This window comes from Equus przewalskii, chromosome 7 (genome assembly GCF_037783145.1).
Source record: "Equus przewalskii isolate Varuska chromosome 7, EquPr2, whole genome shotgun sequence".
NCBI classification, from domain to species: Eukaryota; Metazoa; Chordata; class Mammalia; order Perissodactyla; family Equidae; genus Equus; species Equus przewalskii.
The window spans coordinates 7,487,795-7,510,915 of NC_091837.1; the positions used below are offsets into that span (position 1 = coordinate 7,487,795).

The window sequence follows — 23,121 nt, forward strand, 5'->3', positions numbered from 1 at the left end:
GCAGCTGGGACCCAGGTCTTGGGTTGCAAATGGCCTCCCCCCCATTCAGAGGGGGCCCCCAGATGGGCTTCAACATGAAGCGGGGAGGGGACCCTGCAGCAGCTGTAGGGCGGGCCATTCAGAAGTTGGGCTTCTGACTGCATACTGCAAGCCTGGTTCAGGGGAGGGAACAGGGGCCCAGGGGTTTGGGGGCCTAGCAGACAGGTCAGCCCTGCCTGATCCTGGGGAGGAGGTAGGGGTCAGCAAGAACCGGGCTGAGGGCAGCGAGTGTGAAGAGGAGCCTGGGAGGGGCTCTGACAGGGAGCAGGGGGGGGCTTGGTGAACTGCGCTTCCTCCAAGTCAAAGGATGCACGAAGGTAGCCACACCAGCAGATTCCAGGATGCCCACTGGGCCCAGGGAGACCTGGGTCTCCCTGCGTTTCTCCGGCTGTGGAGTCATGCTGGGGGCTGGTGGGCCAGCTGGGGGAGGAGCAGTCTCAGCAGCAGGCAGGGGGACAGAACAGGACGGCTGTGTGGGGCCACCGTCCCGGAGGGCCTCACTCTCACCCTGCAATGCTCTCTATGCACTGGAGTGCTCTTTCTTTCTGCGAGTCTGTGTCTGCAGCAGCGACTCAAAAACCCAACTTGGGGTGGTGGCAGCCTCAGAGGGTCCCCTCTTCTATGTGACAGCAGAGGAATCTTGTGTTTTCGGGGCCTGGAACTGTCAGATGTGGGTGAGCAGTACCTCCGGGTTTGTTTCCGCCCTGTTGTTGTCTCTGCGTCCTTTCCATGCTGGGTCTTCCCCTGGGAAAGCACCGAAGCCGCAGAGGGAGACTGAGGGGGCTTCTCGCTCACTTTCTTTGAGGACCTCTGGGGCAGCCGGGTGTGGGATGTGGCCGGACTCCTCCTCCTCTGCCCTGGCAGGAACCCACAGGAGCTGTGTGAGCTTCTGATGGGATTTCCTTCGTAGCAGGAGCTCATACAAGAGGTCTGGGGTTTCTGGTTGGATCCATCTTCTGAGCTCATGGTGTGGAGGTTTCTCTGCAGAGGTCCAGGCTTGGGCATGTAGGAAGAGAGGCCTCCCTGGACCCCAAGGGGCCTAAATGCAGACGGTGCACCCCTAGAGTCATCAGGGCCCCTCCCCTGATCGTCCTACCTCTCTGTGACTGTGGGGTCTTCCTCCTGCTTGGCCATCCCTTTCCTGCTGTCTTCCAGGGCCCTGACACAGTCTTCTTTGTGCAGGAGTCTTGCACACACCTGGGTGTCATGGGCGGCATGGGTTGGTCTCCCTGCTCCCAGACCACACAGAGAGTCTTTGCCCACCGCAGATTCTGAGCTGCAAGACATCTTGGAGGTGTCAGCGGACAGCTCTGCCTTCCTCTGATGGCCATGCCTACAGATTGATGTAAGGACCCCCAGAAAGGAGCACAGGCCTTGCCGGATCATGGCAGATTGTCTGGGAGTTGCTTTGAAAAAGCACAGATGCGAAGTCTCTGGATACCTGTAGGATGGCCTGTGAGTGGATGGCCGGGCATGGACAGCTGGGTGACCCAGGTTGGCCGAGGGAAGTTGGTGGGCGCGGTGAAGGCGCTGGATGCGGCGGAGTCCTCTTGGTAGGTGCTGTCCCCTGATGCCCGGGAAGCGAGGGAGGGGCACAGTCTGCCCAGGTAACCGCCCATAGAGCACTTGGGCGAGCTCTGCCCCTCGACAGAGACCTGGGCTCGGAGCCTTCTCCTTCAGCTGGCTACTGGGCCAAAGGCCAAGTGCGCACCGTTTGGCCTTTTGCTGAGGTGCGGCTTTGGAAGGCGTTAGGGACGATCGGGCGCGCGTGCGCGGGGCCGCGAGGGACGGTTGCGCGTGCACGGGGCCGCGAGGGGTGGGCGCGCGCGCAAAGATTCTGGAGGGAAGGACGCATGCGCAGAGAATGCGCGAGTTTCTGGGGCGAGCAAAGGTGAGGATCCACACCGGAGCCTCGGGCACTTCTGGATCTCCTGGGGGCTGAGTGTTGGAGGTATTTACCTCGTGGGTAATGAGTTTACTGGCAAGGCATTGGCCCCTTTTCCTTTGGCGGGACCCCAGAACTGTCAGGGAGCAGTCCAGGACGCGTTTCTCTATCCAGCAGAGAGGGAACTTCTAGGGAGCAGTGCTTCTGGTTCAGCAGCCCCTGCTCCAGGTGGCAGCTTTGGGATCAGCACCTGTGCGTTCTCCTGCCCTTTCCCCTGGGAACACTGGAGAGGAGAGCCGCTAAGAACGAAGTGCCCACACCGCCCATATCCTGCAGGGGTGACACAAGGGGAGGCCAGGGGAGGCCTGGAGGGACATTCTAATGACCCAACAGTCCCACTCCTAAGAAATTAACCAAGAGAAACAAAACTTATGTTCTCACAAAAACCTATATGTGAAATGTTTTGGCTGCCTCATTCATATTTTCTAAATATAGGACTATTGAGGTTTTCTAATTTTTCATGGGTAAGCTTTAATTCTCTTTTAGTTGTGTTCTGGAAAGAACACTGTGTATTAATTGTTTCATGGTCTAACTAGAGTTAATATTGTGCCAATTCAAGTGACAAGATGACCTTAAGTTTCCCCTCAGCTTGACTCAACTTTAGTCAGACTTCTTCCTGGCTCCAGGCACCTGCCCTCCTTTTTCTTAAAGCATTTACTTTAGGAAATTTGTGGGGCTGGCCCCATGGCCAAGTGGTTAAGTTTGCATGCTCCAGTTCGGCGGCCCAGGGTTTCACTGGTTCGGATCCTGGGCACGGACATGAGACTGCTCATCAGGCCCTGCTGAGGTGGCGTCCCACATAGCACAACCAGAGGCACTTAGAATTACACAGCTAGAATATACAACTATGTGTGTCGGGGGGGCTGTGATTAAAGAAAAACAAATTTGTCGTTGTAAATACTTTCTCTGCCCCTTTGAGATGTAAATATTTAAAAAACTTTTGGCCAGTTTTACAACCCAGGGATGTCTGTCTCAAGGAGCTGGGAGCCATCCCTTTGAGGTGGAATCATCATGGAAGATGGTGTCCCAACTCCCTGTCTTGTCGGAGGGCAGGAGCTTAACCCTGATGGGTACTGAATAGCCAGCACAGATGTCCTAGTCACAGAAAGACCACGGCCACCTCAGGAGTGACTGCATGTGCGGCGCACGCCCCAGAGATCAGCCTCCCCTCAGCATTTGCAAACTCTCCTACCTTTTGCTTCAGTGAAGTTGAGCTCAGACTGAGTCCTTATGGCAACAGTCTTTTTTTTTTTTTTGAGGAAGATTAGCCCTGAGCTAACTGCGCTAATCCTCCTCTTTTTGCTGAGGAAGCCTGGCCCTGAGCTAATATCCATGCCCATCTCCCTCTACTTTATATGTGGGGCGCCTACCACAGAATGGTGTGCCAAGCAGTGCCATGTCTGCACCCAGGATCTGAACCCGTGAACCCCGGGCCGCTGAAGCTGAATATGTGCACTCAACTGCTGCACCACCAGGCCAGCCCTGCAACAGTCTTGAATAACAAGGTCCTTGCCTGTTTAACTTCATTGGGTGCAAGTTTTGCTTTGACAAAAGTAAAATATAGAAGCCTTTCGGCAATATATGTTCTTCTCCCCTCTGTTTCTCCTGTTGGAGTTGTCGTATGAATCACGTCAACATGAATTGAATGGCACTCCCCGAGCCTGTGGTAGAATTTGTTCCTTCTAAAGTCACGCGTATATCAAAAGACTGTCGGAAGAGGAAATCGGCTGTCTCCTCCATCCCCATCCTTCCCCTTCTGTGGCTCCTCCTTTGTTCCTGAAGTTCCCAGCTTCCCTCTGGTATCATTTCCCTGTAGCCTGAAGAAGCTCCTTTCCCATCATTTTATTCCTAGTTTCCTTTCATCTTCATCAACCTTTGTTTTGTTTTGCCTTCAATCTTTAAGAATATCTTTTCTGCACATAGTATCTTGGGTTGATAGATCTTTTCTTTCAGTCCTTTAAAGATGTTACTCCAGTCTCTTCTATGCTCTGTTTTCTGAAGAGAAATCATAGACCTTGAAATTGATGTATTTTTGTATATGTCATTTTTCTCTGACTGTCTTCAAGATTTTTCTTTGTCTTTGATTTTTAGCAGATTGATAATGATGTGTCAGGTTGAGGGTTTTCTGAGCTTCTTAGATGTGTTTCACAAATTTGTGAAGTTTTCAGCCCTTTTCCCCTCTTATGTTTTCTTCTTTTTTTTTTAAAGGTTTTTTTTTTTTAGATTTTTATTTTTTCTTTTTTTCCCCAAAGCACCCCCGGTACATAGTTATATGTTTTTAGTTGTGGGTCCTTCTAGTGGTGGCATGTGGGATGCCGCCTCAGCATGCCTTGATGAGTGGTCCCATGTCCGTGCCCAGGATCCGAACCAGTGAAACCCTGGGCTGCCGAAGTAGAGTGTGTGAACTTAACCACTTGGCCACGGGGCCGACCCCTTATGTTTTCTTCTGCACCATTCTCCTTCATCCAGGAACTCCAGTGGCATGGAAATTAAAACTTTTGATGTCCTGCACATTTCTGAGGCCCTGTGAATTTTTATTTAATCTTTTTTCTCTGTTTTTCAGATTGTCCCATTTCTGTTGCTCTGTCTTTAAGTTCACGAATCTTTCCTCTGTTTTCTGCCTCCTGTTATTGAGCCTATCTAGTGAATTTTTACTTTCAATAGTGAATGTTAAGTTCTAAAATTTCCACTTGCTGCTTTTGCCTATTGTGTATTGCTCTGCTGAGAACTTGTTTCTTTCCGTGAATTTCAAGGATATTTGCCCTTGCTACATTGAGCATGATTATAACAGCTGCTTTGTCTGATAATTCCTTCATTTCAGGGCTGGATCAGTTGATTGTCTTTTCTCTTGAGAAACAGTCTGATTTTCTTGTTCTTTGTGTGTTATGTTGTATAATTTTGGATGGAATGCTGGACAGTTTACTCATTATGTTATGAGACCCTGGTTTCTATTAAAATCCTCTAAAGAATGTTCATTTTTCTTTTTCTCGTTTTATTGGGTGATCAGCACAGTGAATGTCACGCTGCACATTCTGTCCTGCCTTTTGTGAACAGTTCTAGTCTCAGTGCAGTTTTCATGCCATTTGCTGAACTGTTTGTGTCCACATGTCACACACACCACTCAGGAGCTGCTACTGTCACCACTGGCTTCCGGCAGATCAAGGTAGGCACACTGTTGAGCACCAGGGCACCTGCAGGGTAGCAGGACCAAGGCTGGGTCCTGATATGTGTGGGTCAGTCGACATCTTGCTGTTCCAGAACTGGAAGCACGTGGTGCTCGCATGCATCTCCATAAATAAAGTGACCCCTCAGGGGAGCTGTTGGGTGAAGGTCAGATTGTGTAACAGGTAGTTTGGGGAGAGGTAATGACGGCCCCCGCTCTGGGTGGAGTTTCCTGCCAGTGCGCTTGGTTCCCTCACGCAGTGGTTCTGTTCTGCTGCCTCTACTGCACACTCAGCCGGCAGCCTTCACAGGTCACGAGTGTCCTGCCAAGATTTCCACAAGCAAATGCTTCCCCCGCTTCAGGAGATAAAGCACATGCTGCTGTTCCAGCTTCTTCGCAGGGTTTTGCCTCCTCCTAGCAACGGTCACAGCAACAATGTCTGCAAGTTGAATGAGCATCTGAAATGCTCACTTAGCTAGATGATTTCCTTTTTATGGTTTTTCCAATTCCTTTTGAATATGTTTCAAATGCCCTGCTTCATGTTTCTATTTAAACCTCTATAAGAAGCACTAGGTCAGCGATCACTGGTTATCTGAGGACGTCATTGGTTCTCCTTTCCCTGGGTTTGACGTTGCTGGGGGCAGGAGCTGTCTTGCTCCCAATCATGGCCCCCAGCGCTGTGCTTGGTACAAAGCAGGTCAGCGCTCAGGTGGGTGTGCACAATGGACCCGAGCTGCCTTGTACAAATGAGGCCTTGGGGCCCCTGAGTTGCAGATCCAGGAGCACCCCCCTGCCTGGTGACCTGGTATCCCCACCTTGCTCTCTCCAAGGCTTGGTTCCCACGGCCGGGCTCTGCTTCAGGCTGGCCCATGCAGTCTTCCCTGATGAAGGGCAATGACCAGATCAAGGCCCGGAGGAGGCGTGTGTGTGAGAATCAAGCAGCTGACACTTCTTCCCTCTCACTCTGTGCTGGGGCTGGATCCAACACTTTCTCTGTGTTGAATTCTTACCACACCCCTGGGAGGGAGGTTTCTCGTCTCTCCATTTAGAGAGGAGGAAACCCCTCAGAAATGTGGGGATGAGTGTGATTTATATGTTATGTACACACACGTGTCAGGAGAAGCTTGACAAATGCTATTTCGCGGGATAGTCTGTCCTTTATTCTAGAAACAGCATCCTTCCTTTTTAATGTCAAGAATGTCCTTTGATATGATCATAATGTGAGTAGAGGGCAGCTTCTTTATGCATTCATACTTGGTGACTCTAGGCCCCCAAAGTCATTAAACCTTGACTTTGTCATGACAGCCACCTGAGAGCCCCAAGGCTGGATTGGGGTTAGGGGCCCTCCTGACCTGCCAGGACAAAAGTGGAGGAGGCCGTGGTTGGAGGTGTCCCCTGGCTAAGTAGCTGCAACTTCTGTGGCACCAGCACCTCAGGCACCTTGGTCCTGGTGAGAGGTGTGCACCCAGGGGAGTGTATTGTGGTCGGTGATGGTCATGTGATCGGAAGGGGGACAAAGATTGGCATCAAGGAACACACCTTTTTGACAAATGTGAATGTCTTTGTTTTTGATCACTCATGAAAAGTACATTAAAGCCTGATGAATTTTAATAGACACAAGCCCTGAAATGTCACTGCAGAAGTATTGAAGTTTTCATGATCCTTCGTTGCTCTGCCTGCTGGTTGCGCTGAACCATGTTTATGTCTATCTTCTTATGTAGAGTTTAGCATTAGATTCAGGGGCAACAAATAGCCTTTTGCAAACACTGTTGGATTCTTTTCAGTTTTAGCCTGAAGGCATCTGTCTCTTCTGGAATCCACTCCAGCCACAAGGAGGAGAGTCACTCCAATGCCTGTGAAATGGAATCTTCAGAAATTTTTAGTTTTCAAACTGGGAATCTGGAAGAATCAATTCCTTGTTATTGCAAAGTATTTATTTCTTAATATTTTAGTTTTTCACGAACTGATGCTTTTGAAAGAGATATTGTTTACTGGGCTGTTTGACTTTGACGTCATCTTTGGGGGTGGAGCAGTGATGGATTTGGGTCCACTTTCATATTCAGGGTGCACATCCATGTGACCCAGACTCTTACACCTCTTTCTGTTTGATGACTCCCCTGTGTTCCCCTCCCCCTGGGTGATGATGATTCTTTTTGACACTTGTGAATATGTGTTTTTAAGCCTTAGATGCCTTTTTTCTTCAAATTAAAACATGGAAATCCTCATGAATATTTCAGGATGTCCTGATACCTAGAAGGTTAACTAATGGAATTCCTCTGGGTTTTTCTTGCCCTAGTTCAGATCCTTTAAAGTGAGTAAGCAAGATTCTATACTCCCTTCTGAGGGTTACTTTCTATGTTGACCGTGCATAATTCAGTCTTATTCATTGTAACAGCTTGAGTAAGATGTAGTTCACATACAATACAAGCCACACTTGAAGGTGTGCAATTCAGGGTTTTTTAGTGTATTCACAGAATTGTGCAATGTCACCACAATCGATTCTGGAAGCTTTCTGTCATCCCTCCAAAAGAAACACCTTCCTCATTAGGAGACAGTCCCATTTCCCTTCACTTCTAAGGCCTAGACAAACACAAATTCACTTTACATTTCTATGGGCGGGCCTATTTTGAACATTCCATATAAATGGAACCATATAAAATGTGACCTTTTGCGTCTGGCTTCCTTCACTGAGCATAATGGTTTCCAGGTCTGTCCATGTTGTGGCATGTGTCAGCCTTTTCTTTCTTTTTGATTGCTGAATAATATCCATTGTACGGCTGTAGCACAGTGTATTTCTCCTTTCCTCAGTTGAGGAACATTTGGATTGTGGCCACTTTTTGGCTATTATGAATAATGCTGCTGTGAACATTGTTGTATAAGTCTTTGCACAGACATCTGCTTTCATTTCTTTGGGTTTATAACTAAGAGTGGAATTGCTGGGTCAGATGGTAACTCTCCGTTTCACTATTTGAATACTCAGAAGACTTTTTTCTAAAGTGACTGCACCATTTTACCTTCCTGCCAGCCGTGTGTGAGGGTTCCAGTTTCTCCACTTACCATCTGTCTTTTTGATCATAGCCGTCCTATGGGTGGGAAATGATATCTCGCTGTGGTTTGGATTGATATTTCTCTGATGGCTCATGATGTTGGACATCTTTTCCTGTGCTTAACGACCATTTGTATATCTTCTCTGGAGAAATGTCTGTTCAGCTCATTGGCCCATTTTTAAATTGGATTTTTAAAAAAATAACTGAGTTGTAACACTTCTTTATATATTCTAGGTATATTTCTTATTGGGTATATCAGTTGCAAATTTTTCTCTTTATTGTGGATTGTCTTTTCACATTCTTAACGGTGTCCGATGGATCCAGAAAGTTTTACATTTTAGTGGTGTCCAATTTATGCACAATAGAGTCTTACGAGTTGGAAATCATTTAGACATTAAATCATATCCTCATCAATATTTTGATTATATAAATTAAAAGGCAAATATGAAAGGGTCGGGGAAAGATTTGAATCTTGAAATGTTCATTTCAAGATTTGCTATAGATCCAAAAGAACTCATCAGGGAAGATATGATTTTCCTGTTCAAATATTTATTATCCTTTTAATGTTCATGGATCAGTAATCATAGTCCCGCTCTCATTTCTAATATTAGCAATTTACATTTCTCTCTCTTTTTTTTCAGTTAGCCTGGATAGAGGTTTATCCAGTCTTTTGATCTTTTCAAAGAACTAGTCTTGGTTTTATCGATTTCTCTATTGAATTACTGTTTTTCAGTGTCATTGATTTTTGCTGTAATTTTTATTATTTCCTCTCTTTTGTTCTTCCTTTGTTCTTCATCCTCTAGCTTGTTGTTTCAGATCTTTCTTTTTTCTAATATGTGCATTCTATGCTATGAATTTCCCTCTGGGTCCTGCTTTCACTGCATTCCACACATTTTGATTGGTCGTATATTCATTTTCATTTAGTGGAAGATATTTGCAGTTTCTCTTGAGACTGTTTTTTTTGCTCCATGTGGTGTTTAATCTGCAGATATTTTGGGATTGTCCCGCTATCTTTCTATTTTGGTTTCCTACTTTAAAGTCCTTTTTGGTCTGAGAACGTACTCTATTTGATTTATATTGTTTTAAATTTGCTGAGGTGTGGGATGTTTTTTTTTAGCTGGGTGGTGTCATCTGTGTGGTGAATGTTGCGTGTGAGCTTTTGAAGACTGTGTATTCTGCTTTCATTGGATGCAGTGTTTTATCAATGTTAATTAGATCCAGTAGATGGATGACATCATTCAGTTCATCCTTACTGATTTTCCGCCTGCTGCATCTATCAGTTACTGCTGGAGCAGTGTTTAGTGCTATAGTGGTGGATTTGTCTATTTCTCCTTGCAGTTTGATCAGTTTTTCTTCACATATTTTGATGTTCTGTTGTTAGATGCATGTATGTTGAGGACTGTTGTCTTCTTGTAGAATCGACCCCTTTAACATTATGGGCTGCCTCTCTTTGTTCCTTAGAATTTTCCTTGTTCCGAAGTCAGCTTTGTCTGAAATTAATACCTTTCTTTGGATGTGTGTTAGCCTGGCTTATCTTGTTCTTTCCCTTTACTCCCAACCTATCTGTCTTTATAATTAAAGTGGGTTTCTGTAGACAGCATATAGTTGGGTCTTATTTTTTTTAATGTATTCTGATGGTCTCGGTCTCTTAATGGCTGTATTTAGACCATTCTTAATTAAGGAGATGATTGATATAGTTGGATTAATATCCACCATATTTGCAACTGTTTTCTATTCATTGTCCTTGTTCTTTCTTTTTTCTGTCTTCCACTTTTTAAATTATTTTTTGCCTTCTCTGGTTTTTATTGAGCATTTTATATGATTCCATTTTTTCTTTTCTTTTAGTGTATCAGTAATACTGCTTTTAAAGTTTTTAAATGGTTTCTCTAGAGCTTACAATATAAATTTACAACTAACCTCAGTTCACCTTGAAATGACACTGTGTTTCTTCATGGTTAGTGCAGATCCCTTATAACAGGCTTCCCATATAAAATGGCTCTCCTACACTTTACTTGTCCATGAACTATTCTCACAAAAGGTATTTTTACAATTATTATTTTGAACAAACTGAATCTGTTAGATGAGAATAAGAAAAATAAAAACTGAATACTGTTTTATTTTACCTTCATTTATTCCTTCTCTGGACCCTTCCTTCATTAGATCTAAGTTCCTGACCTGCATCATATTCCTTCTCTGAAGAACTTCTTTTAACATTTCTTACAAGCCAGGTCAGCTGGGGATAAATTCAGTTTTTATTTATCTTAGAAAGTCTTTATTTCTCATCATTTTGAAGGAGAGATTTGATGAGTAAAAACCCCATGTTGGGAGTTTTTGTTGGTGGAGTTTTTTCTTTCAACACTTTAAGTATTTCCACTCTCTAGTCTGCATGGTTTGTGAAGGGAGATTCAATATAATCCTTATACTAGTTTCTCTACAGGTAAGATTTTCTTCCCTCTGTCTTCTTTCAAGATTTTCTTTTTGTCTTTGATTTTCTAAAGGTTGGATAAGACTTAGAAAGATGTTGATCGCTTGGTATTTATCCTGCTTGGTATTCTCTGAGATTCCTGGATCTGTGATTTGATATTAAATAAAAATTTTCATCCATTATTCTTCAAATATTCTTCCGCTCCTTCCCTCCTTCCTTCTTTCTTTCCTTCCTTCCCTCCCTCCCTCTTGTATTCCCTTTCCACAGATGTTACACCTTTTATAATTGTCCCACTGTTCCTGGATATTTTTGTGTATGTTCTTCAGTCTTTTTTTCTCTTGTTTTTTATTTTGAGAAGTTTGTGTAGACATATCTTCAAGCTCACTGATTCTTTACTCGGTCGTGTCCAGTCTATTCATGAGCTCATCAAAAATGTTCTCCATTTCTGTTGCATTGTTTTTTATTTCTACCATTTCCTGTGGATTCTTTTTTAGAATTCCCTTCTCTTTGTTTACACTGGCCGTCAGTTCTTGCATGTCGTCCACTTTTTCCATTGGAACCCTTAGCATATTCACTATACCTATTTTAAATTCCCAGTCTAATAATTACAAAATCTCTGTCACATCCCAGTCTGCTTCTGATGCTTGCTCTGTCTCTTCAAACTGTTTTTTTTGCCTTTTAGTATACCTTGTAATTTTTGGCTCAAAGCTGGACATGATGCATTGAGTATGAACAACTGAGGTAAATAGGCCTTAAGCATGAACTTTTGATGTTCTAGGAGTTAAACCATGTTTACTGTTTGCTGCTCCATCAGGTTTCAGAAGCTCTGATTTCCTCTGAGGTCCTTTGATTTTTGCAGGGTTTGTGTTGTGTATTTTCTCCGCCCTGTTCTCTCTGGGTTTCCCTTGATACTTCTTCAGTCAGATCTGAGACTGGAAGTTCTTCCCATTGAAATCCCATTTTGTAAACAAATGGGACTTCATCAGATTAAAGAGCTTCCTCAAGGCAAATGAAAACAGGATTGAAACAAAAAAACAACCCACTAACTGGGAAAAAATATTTGCAAGTCATATATCTGACAAAGGCTTAATATCCATAATATATAAAGAAATCTTGCAACTTAACAACAAAACATCAAACAACCCAATCAAAAAATGGGCTGGAGACATGAACAGACATTTCTCCAAAGAAGATATACTGATGGCCAATAGGCACATGAAAAGATGCTCATCATCGCTGATCATCAGGGAAATGCAAATCAAAACTACACTAAGATATCACCTTACACCCGTTAGAATGACAAAAATATCTAAAACTAATAGTAACAAATGTTGGAGAGGTTGCGGAGAAAAAGGAACCCTCATACACTGCTGGTGAGAATGCAAACTGGTGCAGCCACTATGGAAAACAGTATGGAGATTCCTCAAAAAACTAAAAATAGAACTACCATACGATCCAGCCATCCCACTACTGGGTATTTATCCAAAGAGCTTGAAGTCAGCAATCCCAAAAGTCCTATGCAACCCAATGTTCATTGCAGCATTATTTACAATAGTCAAGACAGGGAAGCAACCTAAGTGCCCATCAACAGACGAATGGATAAAGAAGATGTGGTACATATATACAATGGAATACTACTCAGCTGCAAAACAGAACAAAATCATTCCATTTGCAATAACATGGATGGACCTTGAGAGAATTATGTTAAGTGAAATAAGCCAGCGAGAGAAGGATATTCTGTGTATGACTCCACTCATATGAGGAATTTAAAATTATGGACTAAGAGCAGTTTAGTGGATACCAGGGGAAAGGTGGGGTGGGGGGTGGGCACAAAGGGTGAAGTGGTGCACCTACAACATGACTGACAAACATTAATGTACAACTGAAATTTCACAAGATTGTAACCTATCAATAACTCAATAAAAAAAAATTAAAAAAAAAAAAAAAAGAAATCCCATTTTGATCCAGGAGCCCTGTTGATGCCGTGGGAAGGTGTAGGGGGAGGAGGAGTGTCCTATAGTTGTATGATTATATCTCAGGCTTTTAGGGAGCCTGAGTCCCTGGGATTTGACCTGTACAAGTGCTTCTCAGATTTTTTCCTCATTAGGTGAGAGACTGCTCGAGGGAGCAGGAGTTGGGTATTTCCCTTCCTCCCCATGGAAAGTTGGAGGGACTAGACGAGGGTATTTCCTTTCCCCAGGCCAGTGATGCTCTGGTAGAAGCCAAGGTGTTTGCTCTGGGAAAACAGTTTCCTTGAGGGAAGGCGGTCTCCAGGAGAACAGGCTGCTCTGGGTGTGTTTCCAAATGGTTAGTTTTCTTCTCTCTCTGCTGGAAGCATGAAGGAGTCTTCTTTGATCTTCACCCTGAGAATGTGGTGGGGCTACTGGAGGTAAAACTCATGAAGGTGTGGAGGCCCCATAAGACTGGGCCCCCTGGAGTTTTTCCCTCTCAAGCTGGTCCACACTGAGCCTCCAGAAGAATTCACCAGCTACAGTTTAAGATTTGCTGCCCAGATCCTGCCTCCTGCCTCCAGCAGAGGCCTCTGCTCTGTTCAGCTGTGATTCTCTGCATTCGGCTGTGTCTGCAGTTTTGGTGGTGATAGTTTGCCCTCTGACCTCAAATCTCTGATGGATTTAAGAATTGTTGGTTTTCAGTTTGTTCATCTTTTTTCTTGTTCTGATGACAAGAGTGATGGTCTCTAAGCTCCATACATATAGGACCACAAACTGAAAGTCTTAAGGAAGATGTCACAAACTGCTCAGGGTCATGTCCCATCCTAGAATTAAAGCTCCTTGTGTGTTCAGGCCCAGAAGCTTGGGTGCCAGGAGCATGCTCTCCAGGTGAGACATGTTGTGTAGGTGATTAGACCTGGACTTTAAAAGCAAATAGTTCTAAAGTAAATTGCTCCATTAGAAGAGACGAAACGTGTAGGTGTGGACTCCTGGTGTCCACTAGGGATGACCAGCCCACTCCAGGTCAGAGAGGTGGGGGAGCAGCAGTTCCACCAGCAAGGATGAGCCTCCTTGTCTGTCCCCACCCGGGCCCCTGTTATCCTGGGCCGCATCATTTCAACTCAAAACACACCTTTAATATTTAGGAGTCGGTCCTTGTAGCCATCAAGTCATGTCCTCTCCACACCCATTAGCTGGGCCACAGGAACCTACCTGTACACAGTTAGGTCTGGCCTCCCGTGTTACCACTTACACAGTCAGTGCTTTCCACACTTGGTCTCCAGAGACAGATGCAGGAGAATTATGCAAGGGAACAAGGACAAGGCTTTGTTATAAGTTATGGGGAAGATATGAGAGTTCTGGGAGGAAGAAAGGAGAGGGGAATTTTCAACTCTAGGTGGCAGGGGGTGTCCTGCCTGCTCCAGGACTGGAGGGAAAATGGCCAAGTGCCCCTGTCTACTGTCCTGAGGAATCTGACCATGGGGACTGGGGATGAAGGGGTCCAAATGGCAAGGCTGTGCCCCCTGCAGAGGCAGGGCTGCCTGGAGTGGAGGGGGGACAGATGCACCCCTAAAGGTGCCTTGCTGGGGGTGGTGTTGGGCCCTCAGCTGGAAGTAAGGTGTCTTTTCCCGGGTGGGCCCCCAGGGATGTGACTTGAGGAAGGGGCAGTAGTGCCTCCAAACCCAGCGTTCTTCCTGGTGCTGGGTCCTGTGGTCACCATGGGAGTGCTCTGGGGAGGGGGACCCCAGGTGTTTGGGCCCAAGCTGCCCCCATAGCGGTGTGTGGTGCTTGGGGCCCCAGTCGTCTGTGCTGTCATGCTGAGTGCTCTAAAGGAATGGGTCAGATCTGACACAGCGTTATTGCTCCCAGAGCCCTTGGGTGCTGCTAAGACCTGCAGCCTGAAGGGCACTCGGCTTGTCCTGCCAAATGGTGACTGTGGCTGCCTGATGCTGGGCCCAGTATTGGTCATAGTGCTCCATATTTAGGAGGCAGCTGCAAAGCCAGAGGCGTGGGCTGTGCCAGGGGAGAATACAGCTGGGGTGGCAGCAAAGGCTGGCCAGGTGCTGGTATGGGTGCCCAAGATGGAAGGTGTGGGTAATGCCCCCCCAAAGGCTGCCCGGGTGGTGCTGCCCAAGGCTGGCTGACCTGGAGCAGAGATTGGGGCCTAGGCTGGGGCTGAAGCTGCCAGAGATCCATCCTGGAGAGAGCTGTGTAAGGCGGTGGCTCCGTGCTGCTGTGCATCATGGGTCCCAGATACGGGCTGGGCAGTGGCTCCAGGGTTCATGGGAAGTTTGGGAGTTGGGGTGAGGCTGCAGAACCTCAGTGCAGACAGGCTAGTAGTGACTGAGGCTGTGCTGTCACTGGGGGACATCTGAAGGGCCTGGGAAGATGCTCCCACTAGAGCCAGGGCCTGACCCCAGGAGGACAGGCTGGGGAGCTGGGGTGATGTCCATGGGGGTGACAGTGTCAGAAGCTGGGTGGGAAGCCAGGCCTGCAGATATACCAGTTGAAGAGCTGAAATTGACAGCCAAAGTGATTGGCAGGCCGGTGGAGGGAGGGGCACCAGGATCAGTGATGGGAGGGACAGCTGGTGGAGGAGCAGTCCCTGCAGCAGGCGCGGGGACAGAACAGGAAGGCCATGGGGGGCCACAGTCCCTCATGGCCTCAGTCTCACCCCGCAGGGCACTGTTGATGGTCCGCAGTGCTGCTTCCTTCTCCAAGCCCAGGTCTTCCACAGTGACTTGAAAACCCACCTCAGGGGGTAGTGGCAGACTCAGAGGTCCCCTCACCTGTGTGGCAGTAAAGGCATCTTGCGTTTTCGGGGCCTGGAACTGTCTAACATGGGCGAGCAGTTCCTCCGGGTTTGTTTCCGCCCTGTTGTTGCCTCTGCGTCCTTCCCATGCTGGGTCTTCCTCGGGGAAAGCACCGAGGCTGCAGAGGGAGACCCAGGGCCCTCCTCGCTCACTTTCTTGGAGAACCTTTGGGGCATCCAGGCGTGGGATGTAGCTGGACCCCTCTTTCTCCTGTGTACTGGTGGGAACCGTCGGGTGGAGCTATATGAGCTTGTGATGGCATTTCGTCTGGGGCAGGAGCTCATACATGAAGTCTGGGATTTCCAGGTGGATCTATCTTCTGATCTCATGGTGTGGTGGTTTCTCTGCAGAGGCCCAGGCCTGGCCACGAAGGAACAGAGGCCTCCCTGGACCCCCAGGGGCCTAAATGCAGACGATGCCTCCCCAGGGTTTTCAGGGTCCCTTCCCTGATTGTCCTGCCTTTCTACAACTGGGGGGGGGGGGGGGGCGGGTCTTCCTCCTGCTTGGCCATCTCTTTCCTGCTCTCTCCTGGGGTCCTCAATACCATCTTCTTTGGGCAGGAGTCTTGGGCACACCTCGTTGTGGGTGGCATCGGGGTGACTCCCTGCTCCTGGGCCTCACAGAGGGTGACTTTGCCCTCAGCAAATGCTGAGCTGCAGGACATCTTGGAGGTGAGAGCAGGTAGCATGGCCTTCCTCTGATGGCCAGGCCTGCAGATGGAGGTGAGGACTTCCAGAAAGGAGTGCAAGGTCTTCCGGATCATGGCACACCGTCTGAGAGTGAGGAATCGTGGGTGTCAAGTCACTGGATTCCTGTAGGATGGCCTGCAAGTGGATAGCAGAGCTTGGACACCTGGGTGACCCTGGCCAGCCAATGGAAATTGGTGGGCACGGTGAGCGGGCTGGAGATGACGAAGCCCTCTTGGCAGGTGCTGGCCCCATGGTGTCCCGGGTGGGCGTGAGGGGCACAACCTGCCCAGGGAACCGCCCATAGTGCACGTGAGTGAGGTCTGTCCCTCAGTACAGAGCTAGGTTCTGAGTTTTCTCTCCTTCAGGTGCTGATTGTATGAAAGATGAAATGGGCTTTGGAACGCTTGTGGGAAGAATGGATGTCCGTGAAGATTCTAGACGGAAGGACGCATGTGCACAGGATCTGCGAGGACCTGGGGTGGAACATACTTAACATATGACCCACCAAACCTCTGCCTAGGCAGTTAACCAATAGAAATCTCAACTTAGGTTCTCACAGAATCCTGTGCATGGTGAATGTTTTCGCTGCCTTATTCAGATTTCCTCATATAGGACTATTGAGGTTTTTCCAGTTTTTCTTGAGTGAGTTTGTAATGATTTTTAGTTGTTCTGGGAATAACACGATGTGTACAAATTGTTTCACAATCTAATTGGACATCACATTTTAACAGTGAAATAAAATGTAGAAGGCTTATAGCCATACGGACTTTTCTACCTTCCACTCTCACAGTTGTCACATGGGTCACTTTTATATGACTTGAATGCCACCCTCTGAGACTGCGGTGTCCTTTTTTATTCAAAGTCATAGGTGTATTAAAAACTTTAAGAGGAGAATCATAAGCCACCACGTATTTCCAGAAATGTTGCTCTTCCTTTGTTCCTGAAGTTCCGAGCTCCTCTCTTGGGTCGTTTCACCTCAGCCCGAATAAGTTCCTTTTACATAATATTTTATAGCCAGTTGTCCGGTGATGAGTTCTCGTAGTTTTCTCTCAGCTCTGTCAGCCTTTGGTTTGCGTTTGGTTTGTTTGGCTTTCGATCCTGAAGGCCACCTTCACTCCCTGTCACGTCCTGCGTTGATCCTTCCTGTCGGCTCTTTAAAGATGTGATTCTCTCTTTTCTGCCTCTATGTTTTCTGAGGAGTAATCACAACCCTTCAAACTGATGTCCTCTTATATATGACGTGTCGTTTCCCGGGCTGCTTTCAAGATTTCCCTTCATCTTTGCTTTTTCTGAGACTGATTCTCTGTCAGGGTGAGGCTTTCTGAGCTTAGATCTGCATGTCATAAATCTGTGAAGTTTTCAACCATTCTTTTCCTCATATCTTCTCTTCTGCACTCACCTCTTTCACTTTTCCTTCCTCACATGCTCACAAGGTAGAGCTTTCGATGTAGTTCCACACATCTCTGAGGGGCTTGGTTTCTTTTGTTCAATCTTCTCTTTGTTCTTCAGATTTTCCATTTCTACTCTTCTATAAGTTTTCTGACTCTTTCCTCTCTTTTCTCCATTTTGTTATGGAGCCCATCCAGTGAATTTTTGATTTTGGATATTGTATGTTAAGGTATAAAATTTCCATTTGCTTCTTTTTCATAGTTTTCATCTCTCTGCTGCGAAGGCCTTTCTTTCCAGTAGTTTCCAGTCTTCCTTTTCCCTCTCTGAGGATGGGTACAGTGGAGGCTCTCTCTGAGCGTTCCCACATGTGGTTATTTCAGGGCAGAGTCTGTGGAGTGTCTTTTCCCTTGAGAATTGGTCAGCTCTTCGAAGTTCTTTGTTTTGTTGTGTGATTTTGGGTGGTGTCCTGGACAGTTTGCTTCCTATGTTGTGAGACTCTGGTTCCTATTAAAATCCTCTGGAAACGGTTCATTGTTCTTTTTCTCTTGTTTGATGAAGTCATCAATACAGGCAAGGTCCACTCACAACTAGAATATACAACTAGAATATACAACTATGTCCTGGGGGGAGCTATGGGGAGAAGGAGGAGGAAAAATAGAAAATTGGCAACAGATGTTAGCTCAGGTGCCAATCTTTAGAAAAGAAAACACAGGGAAGGTCGAGCTGCATGTTGTGCTTGCCTTCTGTCGGCAGCTGTTTCGCCTCAGGGCAGTTGTCATGGCATCACTGTGCTGTTTGTGTCCACACGGTGACGTCCCCCTCGGAGTGGGTCTGGGCGGTGAGTGGGGTGCGTGCTGCAGCTCAGTCCTCCAGGCCTCGGCTCTGCCTCTTTGGTCCGTTCTGTGCATGCGGCTCAGGTGATCCCAGGACTCCTGTTGTTCCTCCGCAGACGTAAATAGTCCCTTCTCCAGCTCCCTCCTCCTCAGGGTCCTCCCACACTCTCAGGCTTCACGGCTCCTCCTCTGACATGTTCCTCAGAGTGTTTTCACTCCGGGATGTCATGCAGACCCACATGACTCAGTTGACCTTTTGGGTGAAACAGACAGAGAAAAGACAGAAGAAAGGACAGGCGTTTATCCACACCCTTCAGACCCCGGGAGTCTCTGCACCTGCTGCCTTGTCCAGAGACACGGGGACGTTCTCGGGGCTTTCGGTGCCTCTGCCGTCACTGAGGCTGCAGGGGAGACTCTGAAGCTGGGGAGAGAAAGACCAGACAAAGAGGGGTGACCCCTCCCTCCTGACACACAAGGCCCGCTCTCCCTCTAGTCGGGTTGGAAATAAGGGGTTGGTCCCAGTTTTCACTGTCAGAGGCTGCTGGGCGACCCCTGCCCTGGTGAACAGGCCCCCTCCTCACCCCATTACAGGGGGCTCCAGTCCCCCTCTGCCTGGTAGTGTTCACTTCTTAGAGTTCTCAAGGACATACTTTCTGTCCTCTGTGCAGAATGTCATTTGTCGTCTGAGAGAGGTTGTGTGGGGCTCACTCCATCTTGGCGCAACCGGACGTCTGCAGTCACTTTGAAATCAGTGTATTCATGTTGTTGCATATGGCAGGGTGTTCTTCTCTTTTCAGGCCGAATAATACTCCATGGCTTGTGTATCCCACATTTTCTTTATCCATCCACCTGTGGATGGACAGGAAGTCGTTTCCATGTCTTGGCTGTTGTGAATGATGCTGCAGCCGACACGGGGGTGCAGAGATCTCTTTGATTCTTTCTTTTTTCTCCTTTCGATTCTTTTGGATATGTACCCACAAGTGGGATTGCTGGATCGTGCTGAGTGAAATAAGCCAGTCACCGAGGGACAAATATTGTGTGATTCCGCTTAGATGAGGGCTCTAAAATAGTTAAAGTTACTGTAGTTGATAACACTGCGTTGTGTAATTGAAATTTGCTAAGTAAGTAGAACTTCAATGTTCTCACCAAAAAAAAAATAATAATGTGTGAGGTGAAGGATGTGTTCATTAACTTCATGGGGAGTACGTCTCATACAATGCATCAGGTTGTAAACTGCTAACAATTTTATCTGTTGATTATACTCCAATAAAGTGGAAAAAAAGAACCCCCAACAAAAGGAAGAAGAAGAAAAAAATGTCAAACTCGTAGAAATAGAGAGTAGCATGGAGATTGTCGGGGGCTGGGGGAGGGGAATGGGAGTTGCTGTTCAACATGTAGAAGGTGGCAGCGGGGTGAGATGAATGAATTCTAGAGAGCTGCCCACAGCACTGTGCCTGTAGTTCACAGGACTGCCCCGTGCACTCAAATGTTTGCTAAGAGGGGCGACCACGTGTTAAGTGCTCTCACCACAGTAAAAAAATTACACAACGTCTGATGATCACAAAATGCTTGGCGCATATAACTGAAGGAGTCGTACAGCATGTATGAAACTCCAGAATTAGGTAATTTCCAAGAAATAAGAACTAGAATTGTTCGACAATGAAAGAATTAATATCGCATTAAATGTGCGCTCTGAAAAAGATGTACAATATTTATAAATGCACATGAAGAAATGTTTCCTAGTCATCTCTGTTTTATACAATCACACTGCATTACAATGTGTTAGTGCTTGTTTGTGAATACTGAGGTTACTTGCTTTGTCATTTTCTATATTTTTCTATCTTTTCGTGGCATGACTGGGTAATTTAAAAGGTCATAAAGCAATTTTATCTTCTGATCTGCCGCAAACTCCTTCTTAACCTCAGGGACTGAATTCTTTGACCGAGGGAAAATAACAGTAGATAAAGAAAGAGTATGAGTGTCAGATGGTGGCAGTGATTATAGACAGCAGATGTCCTCGTCAGAGTTACTGCTGATTCCAGAACACTCTCACTGGCTGTGTGACCCTGGGCAGTCACTACACCTCTCTGAGCTTCTCTGCCACCTGAGACTAGTAATCCAGCAGGGCCAGAAACCCAAGGCATCCTGAGCACTGGGGACTTGGGGACAGTGGAGGCTGTGCCCTTAGCTGAGACAGAAGAGATGGAGCAGAACATGGAAGATGTGCCACTGAGCCCACAGGACCTGGAGACCCACCACACAGGGAGGCCTCGGGGGAGGCAGGGGCCTCCTCCTCCATGAGTACTCGGGGCTCAGGCACTCGGGGATCCTGGGTCCTGGTGAGGAGACCTCGCTGACCTCCCCTGCTGGGGACACCACATGTGCAGGTCACCTTCCTGGCTTCTCTGCCAACCTTTGTCCCACCTTTAAAACTCTCTCTTCCAAATGTCATGGTGGCACTTCATCAGTTTCCTTCTCCTCTGCTAGGGGCTGCTCTGCACTCCCAACACCCCCATGTCTGATTCTGAGAGGCCTGGTGTGGACAAGACAGAGGTCATCTGGTCAGCCCTTCTCACTTTCCAGAAGGTGAGTGGAGACCGGAGTGTTTACCAGGCTCGTTGACATCATGGTGACAATGTTAACTCCCACAGCTGTAACTTGTCGAGCACTCATTGCATGCCAGGCTCTTTTCGCAGAACAGCTCCTGAAACCCCACAGGTGCCTATCATGTCACTTCCCATCCTCCGCACAAAGAAATGGAGTCTCAGAGAGGTGATGTGACCTGCCCAGAGTCACACAGCACAGAAGTGGACGGGCTGTTATTTGACCACATTTTTGTCGAAGTCCAGATGCCAGAGACATCGTGTTGTCCTGCTGCCCATGGCAGTTGCTATTTGTTATGCTCCTACTATGTGCTGGGCTCTGGGCGAGGCTGGGAGATGCAGAAATGATAAGACAGACCCGTTCTGTGGGTGGTTTCTGGTCTGTCCTCCCCTGGGAACCTCGAGAGCAGAGCCCACTGGTCCCAGTGCCCCGCACAGAGCTCAGCACACAGCAGGGCCCCAGTTAGTGCTGAATAAACAAATGAGCTGACGCAGGTTGTTCAAGAAGCACTTATGGTGATTGCAGCTAAAATTTCTGACTCTTGGAAATTAAAACCCAAACAGGTTTTGTTACCAGACCAAATATGGGTTCCTTCTTGGGAGCTGAACCAAACTGCACCGGAAGTAGTTGTTTCAGAAAGTCCAGTTTTTATTTACAGCATGCAGCAAAGAAAAAGGTGGAGACCACAGGAAATCATTTCACAAATGGCCCCCTGAGCACAGGGAGGTGGGGGTCTTTATTTGAGCTAGGAAGCAAATGTTCAAAGGGGAAGTTTCATCATCATATGTAGAGGAGGGCATAAGCTTGCACATGCGTGGTTTGAAATCATGTTTCTACATACATCGCATGACCTAAAAATGGCTACTTCACCCCCTAGAGGAGAGGAATTTACAGTGTTGATGAGGACATGTTACATAGTATGACTCTCTGCCTGTCTGTGCCAGTGCCAGTCTTGTGGTTGTGGCCTAGACCAGTTAGGTTTGGTTCAGAGCAGCTGGGTCCAGGGCGGTTGTCACTTGGAGCTTCTTCTTGGAACAGAGCTGAAAACTGCTTAAGCTCAAGGCCCCAGGTGTTAGATGAAGGAACACTTGCACCTTGCAAGGAGACAGGAGAATCAGGTCAAACACAAAGGTTAGAGTCTAGGCAGGACAAGAGAAGCGGGTTAGGGTCCATGTCTGGTGAGAGTTTGACCATCCTTTTCAAGAAATGATGCTGGGTCAGTTTTTTCTGTGGAAATCTTTAACCCGACCTCAAAATCATATCCAAAAATCAGTTCCAGATTTATTGTGGATCTAATTGTTTGAGGTAGAACAATAAACGTTGAAATGAAAACAAGGGAGAGAGTTTCCTGACTTTGGGCTGGGCAGAGAGGACGTGACCAGGGTACAACGGAGCTGACCAGGGCGGGAAAATGGACTCCTTTGACATGAAGAACCTCTGCTCCTCAGTAGACACCAGAAGGAGGAGGAAAGATAAGCCACAGGGTGGAGAAGGCTTTCTGCAACCCACACATCCAACGCAGGACTCGTATCTACAAAGGAAACGAGAAAATGGGCAAAAAACGTGAATGGATGCTTCCCAGAAGAGGAGCTCCATTGCTGAGACTCAGACGGAAATATGCTCAGCCTCATTAGTCTTCAGTGAAATACAACTTGAGAACCCAGTGTGCTCCTGGAACACGGTCAGCAGCACACCTACAGTGAGAATTGTCCATATGGAGTGTTGTGAGGATGTGGAGGAACCGGAACTCTGTGCAGTGCTGATGGTCGGATAAGTTGTTATAACCCTGGGGAGAACTGTGTGTTAATATCTCGGAAAACTTAATACAGGCATACCCTTGACCTCCGCAGTTGCCCTCTGTATAGTCTCAACACAGATGTGTACTTACGTTCACACAAGATACACATGAACCAGAATGTTCTTAGTACCGTGATTCCTAAGAGCCTCAGATATAAAATTCTCCAAATCCTCATTAACGTCTGGATGGATGAAGTGTGGTGTATTCACACCAGAGGACACCACACAGCATCGAGAATGAGCAGCTGCAACTGCACGCAACAGTGTGGACGAGCCTCACCGGCACAGAGTGAGGGAGTCAGAGCCCAAAGGGCACCTGCTGTTCGCCAGAGAGGGTGATAAGCAAGTGACGCACCTGGTCTCATTCAGTCTTCAGCATCAGACCCTCAGGTGCTCTAATTGTCCCATTTTATAGATGAGGAGAC

At 47.0% G+C, this 23,121-nt stretch overlaps 1 long non-coding RNA gene across 9 annotated transcripts in view; it reads left to right on the plus strand.

The window, feature by feature from the left end:
- The window catches only part of LOC103548074 (uncharacterized), a 39,495-nt gene that overhangs the window by 13,566 nt on the left and 2,808 nt on the right, over positions 1-23,121 (plus strand). Inside the window, exons 5-6 of one of the 9 annotated variants that reach the window (XR_011542269.1) lie at positions 4,992-5,147; positions 6,932-12,571. The exons of 3 other annotated variants lie outside the window; for them this stretch is intronic. This is a non-coding gene — a long non-coding RNA (uncharacterized lncRNA). Of the gene's footprint in view, positions 1-2,932; positions 4,954-4,991; positions 5,148-6,931; positions 12,572-23,121 lie in introns of those variants that run through there. 5 more of the 9 variants (XR_011542265.1, XR_011542268.1, XR_011542271.1 and 2 more) reach the window with 5 other exon arrangements.